This window comes from Phacochoerus africanus, chromosome 5, assembly GCF_016906955.1.
Source record: "Phacochoerus africanus isolate WHEZ1 chromosome 5, ROS_Pafr_v1, whole genome shotgun sequence".
Classification (NCBI taxonomy): Eukaryota; Metazoa; Chordata; class Mammalia; order Artiodactyla; family Suidae; genus Phacochoerus; species Phacochoerus africanus.
This window is the reverse complement of record NC_062548.1, coordinates 125,374,871-125,385,930: the sequence shown is the minus strand read 5'-3', so window position 1 is coordinate 125,385,930 and position 11,060 is coordinate 125,374,871. Positions and strand designations below refer to the sequence as shown.

The 11,060-nt window shown below is 41.9% G+C and overlaps 1 long non-coding RNA gene across 1 annotated transcript; it reads right to left on the bottom strand.

Moving 5' to 3' along the window:
- Positions 1 to 7,448: 7,448 nt before the first annotated feature.
- LOC125126885 (uncharacterized) lies at positions 7,449 to 9,936 on the bottom strand. The gene is made up of 3 exons (XR_007134820.1): positions 9,844 to 9,936; positions 9,452 to 9,546; positions 7,449 to 7,515 (listed from the first exon to the last, which is right to left on the bottom strand). It is a non-coding gene; the product is annotated as an uncharacterized LOC125126885 (long non-coding RNA).
- Between the last annotated feature and the right edge of the window lie 1,124 nt (positions 9,937 to 11,060).

Sequence of the window (11,060 nt, the reverse complement as noted above, 5' to 3'; positions counted from 1 at the left end):
AAACATTATATTTGCAGGAGCTTAAGGACACTGAAATCAGATAGCTTCTGCCTCCACCATGACTGAGCTAGTCTTGGTTGTTGGAGGAAAGTGGAGGTAGAGATAAGAAGCTGACTGCAAGTTAGAATCTAGAGCCCCTTTGTAATGGCTTCACGGTTATGTGGGTACTATTTTTTCCCCATCATTAACTTAAGATCTTGGTGAAAAAAATAAACCTCAAGTACATAATGAAAGTTAAATATTATCATTATTGTGAATGGTTTATTATTAAAACCCTAATCTACTAAGAAAATACATTCGATTATTAATTTGTGCAGAACTCCTTTGGGACTTTTAGCTAACAGAACTTGTATTTTGCCTGTTATGTTTTGGGAAAGCATAAATTAAATTTAGGTTACATGTCCATATGGAACAGTAATAAAAGCAATTGCACAAGACTTCGGCATCTCTCTATTATCGATTAACTAGTACTGGTATAGCCCTTTCAATGCAAATAACCATAAAACTAAACAAAACAAAGCAATTCTTTTCAGCATTGACCATGAGGTAGTGGAAGACTCCAATCCATGAGAAAAGGGACACTCATGGGTGAGCTCCATAATTTCCCAGGCTCTCTGCAGAGGGAAAGGCCTTCAATCACAGCATAGTGGTCCCGTTGCCTGAAGAGGCAGAGATCTGACTCAGGGTAACTAAAATGACTCTAATACTGAGCCGGGCACTGGAGATGAGAGAGTTGTACAGAGTGGAGGGTTACTACAGAAGCCTGTGGCAGGGCTCCTCCTCAGTCCATAGCTAAAGTTCAGGCTCTACATGCATGAGGGGAGAATTTTTACTTACCAGAGGATGGCAGCTATGGATTTGAGAGTCAATAATCTAGTGCTCTAGCAGGGCTGGGAGGATATTAAGGTTCTGGTCTAGACAAAATGGATGAAATTATTTGTATCTCATGAATACTCTAGGCATCTATCTGGGACATTATAAAAGCCATGTCTTAGGAGCAAGGGCCATGTTCAGGAGAAAAGTCTTTATTTATTTATTGGGTGCACATGTGACATGTGGAAGTTCCCAGGCCAGGGATCAAACCTGAGCCACAGCAGTGGCAATGCTGAATCCTTAACCACTAGGCCACTAGAGAACTCCTAGACTTTTCTTTCAGACCCACCTTAAACAAAACTAAAATCAGGCCTTGATGAGACTTATAGGAGAGGCGGAGTTTGCCAAAAAATAGTAAAAGGTGAAGATGGTTCACAGACCTACGTGCAAAAGATAAAAGCGCAAAATTTCTAAAAAAAAAAATTAGGAAAAAATTCTTTGCAACTTTGAGGTAGGTGACGATTTCTTAGAACACAAAAAGTACTAATCATAAAAACAAAAATTGATAAATTGGACTTCACCAAAATTAAAACCTCTTGCTCTCTGAAAAACCTTTAATAAAATGTAATGTCCAACCAAAGACTTGAAGAAAATATTTTCCACGCATATATCTGACGAAGGAATTATCTCTACAGTATATTAAGAACTTGAAGAACTCAAAAGTGAAAAGATGACCAATGCAATTAAAAACAGACAAAAGACTTGAATGGACACTTTAAAAAGGAAGATACAAAAATGTCTAAGTGAAACATGAAAAGATGGTCTACAGGAGGACTTGGCACATTTTTTCTATAAAGGGCCAGAGAGGAAATATTTTGTATTTGTAGGCTGCACAGTTTCTTTTGCAACTGCAAACTCTGTTACTGTCTAGCCAAAGATAACACGTCAGTGAATGAGTATGGTTGTGCTCCAATAAAACTATTTAGGGTCACTATAATTTGAATTTTTTGGGTAAAATCTTAACTATCAAAAATATGTTCTTTTATTTTGTAGCTATTTAAAAAATATAAAAACGATTCTTGGGAGTTTGGCGCAGCAGAAACAAATCCTGCTAGGAACTGTGAGGTTGCAGGTTTAATCCCTGGCCTCGCTCAGTGGGTTAAGGATCTGGTGTTGCCGTGAGCTGCGGTGTGGATCGCAGATGCAGCTCAGATTCTGGATTCTGTGTTGCTGTGACTGTGGTGAAGGCCGCCTGCTGCATCTCTGATTCGATCCCTAGCCTGGGAACCTCCATATGCCGTGGGTGTGGCCCTGAAAAGGCAAAAGACAAAAATAACAATAATAATAAAATAAAATAAAATAAATAAATAAATAAAAACGTTTCTTGGGAGGTCCCGTCGTGGCGCAGTGGTTAACGAATCCGACTAGGAACCATGAGGTTGCGGGTTCAATCCCTGCCCTTGCTCAGTGAGTTAACGATCCAGCGTTGCCATGAGGTGTGGTGTAGGTTGCAGACGCGGCTCGGATCCCATGTTGCTGTGGCTCTGGCGTAGGCTGGCAGCTACAGCTCCGATTCGACCCCTAGCCTGGGAACCTCCATATGCCGCAGGAGCAACCCAAGAAATGGCAAAAAGACAAAAAACAAAAACAAAAACAAACAAACAAACGTTTCTTGGCTCACAAGCCACACTAAAGAAGGTGTTGGGCTGGATTTGGTTCCCTGGCACAACCAGATTTAAGGGCACATAAACTGTGTAATTGCATAGGTTTCTGGACTTAGCAGGGCCTCTTTTTTTTTTTTTTTTTTTTGGTCTTTTTAGGGCTGCATCTGCAGTATGTGGATGTTCCCAGGTTAGGGGTTGAATCAGACCTGTAGCCACCGGCCTATACCACAGTCACAGCAATGTGGGATCCGAGCTACGTCTGCAATCCACATTGCAGCTCACAGCAACACCAGATCCTTAACCCACTGGGCAAGGCCAAGGATTGAACGTCCATCCTCACGGATGCTAGACAGCTTTGTTTCTGCTGAGCCATGTTGGGAACTCCCCAGCAGGACCTCTTGCTTTGTTGCACTGTTTTGCTGTTGTCACCTGGGAATTCTTAGTAAGTGTTGAACAAGTAACATTACATTTTTACTTTATGTGAAGATTTCCAAATTATGGAGCTGTGGACACAGTCTGTAGACCCAAACTCTGTAAGTCATTCATGAGTTAAAAAGCAAATGCAAATTAAAATCACAATAGGAAATCACTTCCCACACACTAGAATAGCTTTAAAAAAAAGGTTGACAATATTAAGTGTTGTAAAGACAAAATGTAAAGAAATTAGAACTTTTGCAAATTGCTGGTGGGAATGTAAAATGGTACAATCACTTTGGAAACTATTTGGTTGTTTCTTAAAAGTTAAATAGACACTAACCATATAACCCACTAGGCTCACTCCTAGATATTTACTAAGAGAAATAAAAACATAAGCCCATGAAATTATTTGTATAGAAATAGTCACCAATAGGTAAATGGGTAAACAAACTATGGTATATTTATACAGCTGACTACTTATTCAGTAATAGAAAAAGTGGATGTATGTTGCCTACAACAAGAATGAATCTCAAGAACATGATGGTTCATGAGAGAAGGCAGATACAGAGGAATATAATATTGTGTAATTCCATTTACTTGAAACCCTGGAAGCAGGAAACACAACCTACAGAGAGGGACATCAGATCAGTCAGGATTTGAAACCCCCTCCAGGGGGATGAAAATGTCCTGTATCTTGATAAGGCGGTGGCTGCGTCATTTGTACACCAGCTTTTTCTCAAGGTTTGCACTGAGTAACCCTCACTCTGCCGAGCGGGATCTGGGTGGTGGCCTTGGGGGTATTGACATACACATGGCTTATCGCTCAGCACAAAATGCTCAATGATGGATGTGACTTTTGATTTCCTACACGGGTCATGGCTAGCATTCACTTTCCTTTCACTGACAGTCCCTTTCGATACACCCATCTGCCCGTAATTTCTCTTTTGACTGTAATTTTTTCTACCTCTAATCTGTTATGAATTTTGCATATCAATAAACACTATTTTAGACCTGAGCATAGACTCAGGCAACAGACCCCTCAGCAAGGCATTGAATGGTCCTTCGGACTGTAAGCAAGAGACTTTGACACATGTTTTTACTTGCCAGAGATTAGTTTAGCTTCCCTTCTCTGAAATTGTGGATAATACTCCTCTGACAAATGAAGAGCCGTGACTCTGCAAGTTTACAGTTTATACCTCGATCCAAGAAGATACCAGATCACTGGAAGAGTGAAAGGAGTCACTTCCTATCCTGCCAGGTTGGAGATGAGGGTCATTTGCTCTGGAAAATGAAGTTTACAGTTTGCATGGTGAGGTTCAATCCAGTTTCAGAGACTGGAATGTTTTCTTGGGAAAGAACTACTCTTTCTTCAAAGGTTTATGAGGAATCAGCTTTTTGTTAATGAGATGGAAACTGCGCATATGGCCCTGAGAGAAGCTGAGTCATTTGATAGCTTGGAAGATTTTTTTTTTTCCTGATCAAATCACTGGGAAGAGTTAATCCATTTAGGGGAACTTTGAGGCCTTTGAGGGCCTTCTTGTCTCTAGAGACACTTTCAAATTAGCCCCATTACCTGGAGGATCTGACTTTGATGCAAATAATATAATTTTCTAGGGGTCCACACTTAGATTCCTAAAAGTCAGACTCTTGACCTGAAGAAACAGATATTCACTGGGGGAAAAAAGAGGGAGGGAGGGAGGGAGGAAGGAAGGAAGGGGGGAGGGAGGGAAGAAGGGAGGGAGGAAAAAAGGGAGGGAGAGAGAGACAGAAAGAAATGGAAGAGGGTATTGAGAAGTCGCTCGTTGTCTAATATTTTAAGCATTTCATAGATATGTTTGAATATTTACAGGGTATTTTAACCCTTTCAATAATATTTGGACAAAGTACTGTTAACTTCTTTTAACAAACAAAAACAAACCAAAGCCATGAAGGTCAGAGAGACTACGCTACCTCACTTGCAAATGGTCTGTAACTAAGGCATTTGGGACTCCATTCAAAGCCCATGCTGTTCCCACTGTGCACTTGGCTGCTTCGTGAAGGAAAGCTCCCAACCCTCTGCTTCCCGCCACAGCACACCTGATCTACCCCCCAGACCCAGAACACAGCGGGGTAACAGATGTTACAGTCTGAGCTGGATCTAAAAATCTAATTACCCGAGTCTGTATTTTTCTCCTGCTCACTTCAAATGGATCTCAGCAGCAGTGACATTTCCTATTTTCCTCCAGACACACTTTCATGAAAACTGTTTCTGGGGCTTACACATAAAACCGACACTGTGAGTTTGGTGGGTGTGTTCCTTATCCCAGCTCATCAGTATTGACATAAAGTGTGCCATTGTCTGCCACGACTGCAGAATTCTAAGCCATCTCTTTTTTCCTCTTTAATAACATCCAACAGACCCCGCATCCAGAGCTGACCACCTGCTCACCTCCATTACCAGGAGATGTCTTTCTGCACCTTCAGCTAGATTCTCAAAGCCTGGTCTTCTCCGAATGTTCTGCACAGGTGCCAAGCAAATATGTAACACGAATGGATTAAGCACCTCCTGGTTTTCTTTCCACAAGGTCAGAGGCCCTGGGAAGCCTCATCCCGAATGATTTCCCTTTAATTCTTAGACAGAATCAACCTTCTATAATATTTTCCTAATGGCTGAAGGATATGCCCCAGGCACATCACATGCTGATTAATGACACAGTCAGCTCAGCTCCTTACAATCAGCTTCTGCGCTCACCTTTCCCCAGAACTGCTCTCCTTCAAGTCCTCCAGGACCTTTCTCTTGCTAAACCTGATACACGTGTTCAGGCCTCTCTCTGCGATGACTTCCTTCTCCGTGACATTCTCCATGGCAGAACTTCCCGCCAGCTTTTTTCCTGGTCCACTATGCCCCACCTGCCACCCCACATCCCACAGGTGCTGCTGTTTCCTGGGGTTCTCCCCTGATTACACCCTCTAATTACATCCTCTACAGAAATTCTCATCAAATCCCCAGATTTTTCTTATAAGCTATGTGCTGAAGAATTTCAAACTGACTTTTATAGTATTGGAGTTCCCCCTGACCCACCCATCAGATCCTTAACTTTATATTTTTAATTAATTTATTTATTTACTTTTTGCTTTTTAGGGCTGCACTTGGGGCATATGGAGGTTCCCAGGCTAGGGGGCGAATCAGAGCTACAGCTGCTAGCCTACACCACAGCCATAGCAACATGGGATCCAAGCCTCATTTGTGACCCACACCACAGCTCACAGCAACGCTGGATCCTTAACCCACTGAGAGAGGCCAGGGATTGAACCCACATTCTCATGGATACTAATCGGATTCGTTTCTGCTTTGCCACAAGGGAACTCCCAGATCCTTAACTTTAACAACTGCTAAACATACCAGAGGATGACTACACATCATCTACTTGCCTTGAGCTTGTCAATCCCCTTTGAAATCATTGTTCTATGTTTTCCCTTTTTCAGGGAACGCCATCGCCAACCACACTCTTCCCAACGGTGAACACTGGGAGTCCTGCTGGACTCTTCCTTCTCACTTAAAGTCTCTCTCATTCCCTTCTTAAAGGCTCTCCCAATTCTACCCCCAAATATGTTTAAAATCTACCCCCTTCCAGGCTCAATGTCTGCTAACCGCATCATTAAAACGTCATTTGAACTGAGTCTCTCTCTCTGACCATCAGCATCCTCTCCAAGTGGTTGTTCATCTGGCTAGCCTGGAGAATTACTTTACATGCAAATAAGCTGCAGAAGTCTCCCATTAAACACCTTAACACTTCTTCTTCACCAGCAGAGTGAAATCTGAGCATCACAGAACACCCTTTCTTATCTGCCTCCTGCCTCCCTCTCCAGCTTCATCTTCGTCCACGCTCTGCTTTTCACTCTATGAGGCTGACACTTAAGGTTGATCTCATCTTGCTGTTTGGAGTCCTATTAATAGCAGTCTTACCAAATGCTGTATGAGACAAATTGAATGGAGTTGGTCCTAGCCTCTGTTGGTCAGATTAATCAAAGTAGCTGAAGTAGTGGTGAACTCATTGGAGGATTAACTGGAAACTAAGACGGTATAAAAATAACTGAGGAATGGACCTTATCAAGAGGCAAATATCTATAGGTTTCTTGCATTTCTGCACATCCTGTGGGCAATGATACTGACAAGACTTGTTGTGGGCTACCTCTTAAAGTCTGTTTCTAGAGCAGTAACATATCTTCCCAGGGCAAGGGTCAGGCAGGCTTGCTTAGACATCATTATAAAAGATGGGGGTTTCTAATCTCTGGGCATGCACCACTGCCTCAGCAGGCATCCTCGGCCCTTTTCACATCACTTCGTAGGAATTAGGACTCAGAAACTGGTCAAGAAAATAATGCACTGGCTACTGCTATTGCTATAAACCAGCCTTTGTATCTAACCCAGGAGTCTGATATCATCTAAAGCATCCATGAAACAATAACAGGATAACTTGTTAATTTGCAAGTAGGGCACAATCTCAGACACTTAGCAATTCTTGACAGTTTTTTTTTTTTTAAACTCTTACCATTCAGAGTTCTTGCCAAGGATGTTAAGAAAACATTTGCTGGAAGGCTCTGGAGTACTACTAAGAGTGAAAAATTTCAGGTCCAAGATCTGAGAGAGGAAGAAAATCCAGAGAGGTGAGATCAGTATTGTAGCACTTTTTCCTTCGGAATAGTTTTTGATCCGTTTGCCTTAGTTCAACACCTCGGGTGGAGGGGGAAGAAGATTAATTTCTCTTCAACATAGTTGTAACAATCGTCTTTGAAGATACCCTCCCTGTATGTCCTGAGGCATCTCTTCTCTTGATTAGCCATTCCAGTTCCTTCCACCGTCCTTCATGAGTAACTTTGAGGCCAATTTCTGTCCTGGTCTGTCAGAACCCCACATAGAACATGGCATTCGGAAAAGAAGACAGGTCTTCTAGTAAAATAATCAATGCTCTTGAAAGTGTAACAAGGTGCTACTGGCAAAATGAATAAATATATTTTGCTATAAGTATTTAATACAATATCATGGAATAATGAAAATAGTATTGTCAAAGAATGTGTTTATCTATCCACTGATCTATCTGTAGCCCTATCTACTTATCTATTTGTCATCTTTCTCTTTATCTATCTACCTACCAATCAATTTATAGAGAATCAAATAGTATCTTTCTCAAATTCATGTTTACCTGGCCCCTCAGAATGTAATTTTATTTGGAAATAAGCCCCTTGCAGATGTAATTAGTGAAATTAAAGTCATCCTGGACTAGAGTGGACCCTAAATCCAATGACTGGTATCCTTATAGGAAGGCCATGACTGGTGTCCCTATAAGAAGGCCACGAGAAGGCACGTACACACAGGGAGATTGCCGTTTTGTGACAAAGGCAGAGATTGGAGGGATAAATCTCCAAGTCAAAAGCTGCCCAGGATTGCTGGCCACTTTGGAGGCCAGAGAGAGGCAAGAAAGAATCTCCCTAGAGAGTCTGGGAAGAGCATGGTCCTGCCAACATCTCCTCTTGGACCTCTAGACTCCAGAGCTGAGAGAGAGCACAGCTCATTGTTTTAAGCCATTTAGTTTACGGTAATTTGTTGCAGCAGCCCTAGGAAACTAATATACTTTCTGTCTTTATTCATTTTATATTGCTGCTGTAAAAAATTTCCAACAACACATCTTATTATAGCACAGTTCTGGAGGTTAGACATCCAAATGGACCAGCAGGGCTGTTTCTTCTGGAGGCTCTGCAGAGAATCTGTTCCTTGCCTTTGCCAGCTGCTAAAGGCTGCCCCCATTCCTTACTTCACGGTCCCTTTTGCATCCTTCCAGCCTCTGCTTCTGTCATCCCATCGCCTTCTCTGACTCAGATCCTCTTATGAGGACCATTGTGATTACTTTGAGCCCACCCTGCGTATCCAGGATGGTCTTTTCACATCAGGTTCTTAATCACATCTGCAAGTGTCCTTTTGCCAGGTAAGTGTCCAAAAATAATGACACCCTAAGAGACAAGAGTTTCTGTACCAGACCTCTGATGCATAGGGAGAAGTTGGGTATAATCAGGTAAATCCCGGCATGATAATAATAACATGGTTACAGTTTCTGGGTATTTTAAACATGGACATCTTTGGGGGGCTCTGTCTATCTAGCTATCTAACTAGCTGTTTACACACAGGTTTATGAGCATGGGAATTAAACATCAGAAGGAAATACCCCATCATGTCAAAATGATTATACGTGTATGCTAAGGATTTTTAAAAATTATTCTATATATGCAGGAAATACATAAAATATATGTTGTACCATTTTATGTGCCATACATAAAGTAACACTGGGTGCCATTTTGAATACTAATTAAAATGTTGACTTGAATGCCACAAAGAATAATACACAATCTCCTTGCATTTCAAATTCTACTTGAATCAATATTAAGTTCAGTATTGGGCTTCGACTTTGGAAATTATCCCCAGATCATGAGTTAGGAGACCAGCTTTCCAGTTAGAAAGTTCAGCAGTTCCCTTTGATTCAATTCTATTGCATAGTTTTAATTTTACTGGACTGCTGACTCACCCTTTACTTGTTTTACAAGTGCATTGATGTCTACTTGGTGTCAGCTTCTTCCAGACACTGGGCTGCAGAGATGAGTAATACCAGGAGCACACAGTCTATTGAGAAATGGGGAATAAAGACTGTATCATAATCTACTAAGTGCTACAACAAGACCAGGCAGCTATTACAGGAGCAGAAAGGAGTTGGTGATAATGTTTTGGCCACTGAGGGAGATTCAATGATGAATGAATGATTTTAGGTTTATTTTAAATAAAAAGAAAACTAAAAATTCTGGAAGACAAACGCATTTCTATAGTCATAACGATGACTCTCTGATAGAACTGCAAAAGCTTCAGGAGATCTCAAATGGCACAATTTACTTGTTAGACACATGGAAGTAAGAGTCTACTCACTGTCTGGACTGGTTCCTCAAAACTGGGACTGGCCCAAGGCCCCCTTCTCCCAGTTCTCTCCCAGGCTGTTCCCTGTGCTAGTGGGTAGGAAGCACTCAGTTCCCAAGCTGTCTGTAGGGGAAGAGAAGGTTGGTGGAAAGGTTGGTTCTTCTGCCTGTTCAGCTGTGCCCCATGTGGGCCTGGCTCTCAGAGGAGCTATTATGCAAAAGTGATGCCTGGGACTGTAAACCATCCTCACCCTGTAAGTCATCCACTTCACTGAGCATCCCTCCACCCCTGGCCATTCCTCTCCACCTGTTGAAAGGGGGAGGAGCTCCCTGGGGCAGGTGCAGCTGGGTATGCTGAAGGAAGTGACCCATGTACTCTAAATCTTTGAATGCATACCATGAATCCATTGAAGATTCAGAAAAACACATGCTGCTCTTTCATCTCTGTGGTGCAGCCTAGGAGTTAAGCCTGGAGCCAGATTGCCTGAGTTGAAATCTTGGTTTGGGCAGGTTTATTACTCTCTCAATACCTTAGTTCAAGCATAAAATAGAAATAGGATCGCTAAGAAGATTGAATTATGCAACACGTGTGAAGTGATTAGCAGAATATTTGGCCAATATATGCAATCTGTTAACAACTTTGTAACATTCAATCCTTTATTCATTCAATCATACTTGATCACAGAGTCCTTCCTATGAGCAAGGGGTAGTGTTTGACACGTTATGGGAAAGAGAAGGTTTTTAAGACCAGAGGTTAAGTTTTTCTGAACATAGAGTTTAATAGCAAAGCAAGACATGTACTCTGAAAACGGTGAAGGAGCAACGCTGGGCATCATACAACAGAAGATACTGAATCAGACGGGGGAAGTAACCTTCTCATGCTTGCAGATTCCTTGCAATTAGATCGTCTCTTTGACATGGGAATCGTATTTAAAGGCTGATGCCATAGACAACAGAATCTACAAGACTTCAGAGAGTAGAAGGGCCAGTGTAGTAGGTGGCGGGGGCGGGGGGGGGGAGGGGCAGTGGGACATCTTGGGAGGAATTGGTACAGGCAATGGGATCAAGGGCCTTGAAGTGACCCTGATATCCTCCAACATAATGTGGATTTTCTGAGAATATACTTTGTGAGGTATGTTGCTCTAGGCATTGCCAATAAGAAACAGGAATAAATACATCCACATATTTATATCTGAAGCAAGAGAAAAACATTAAAATGTATGATTTTTA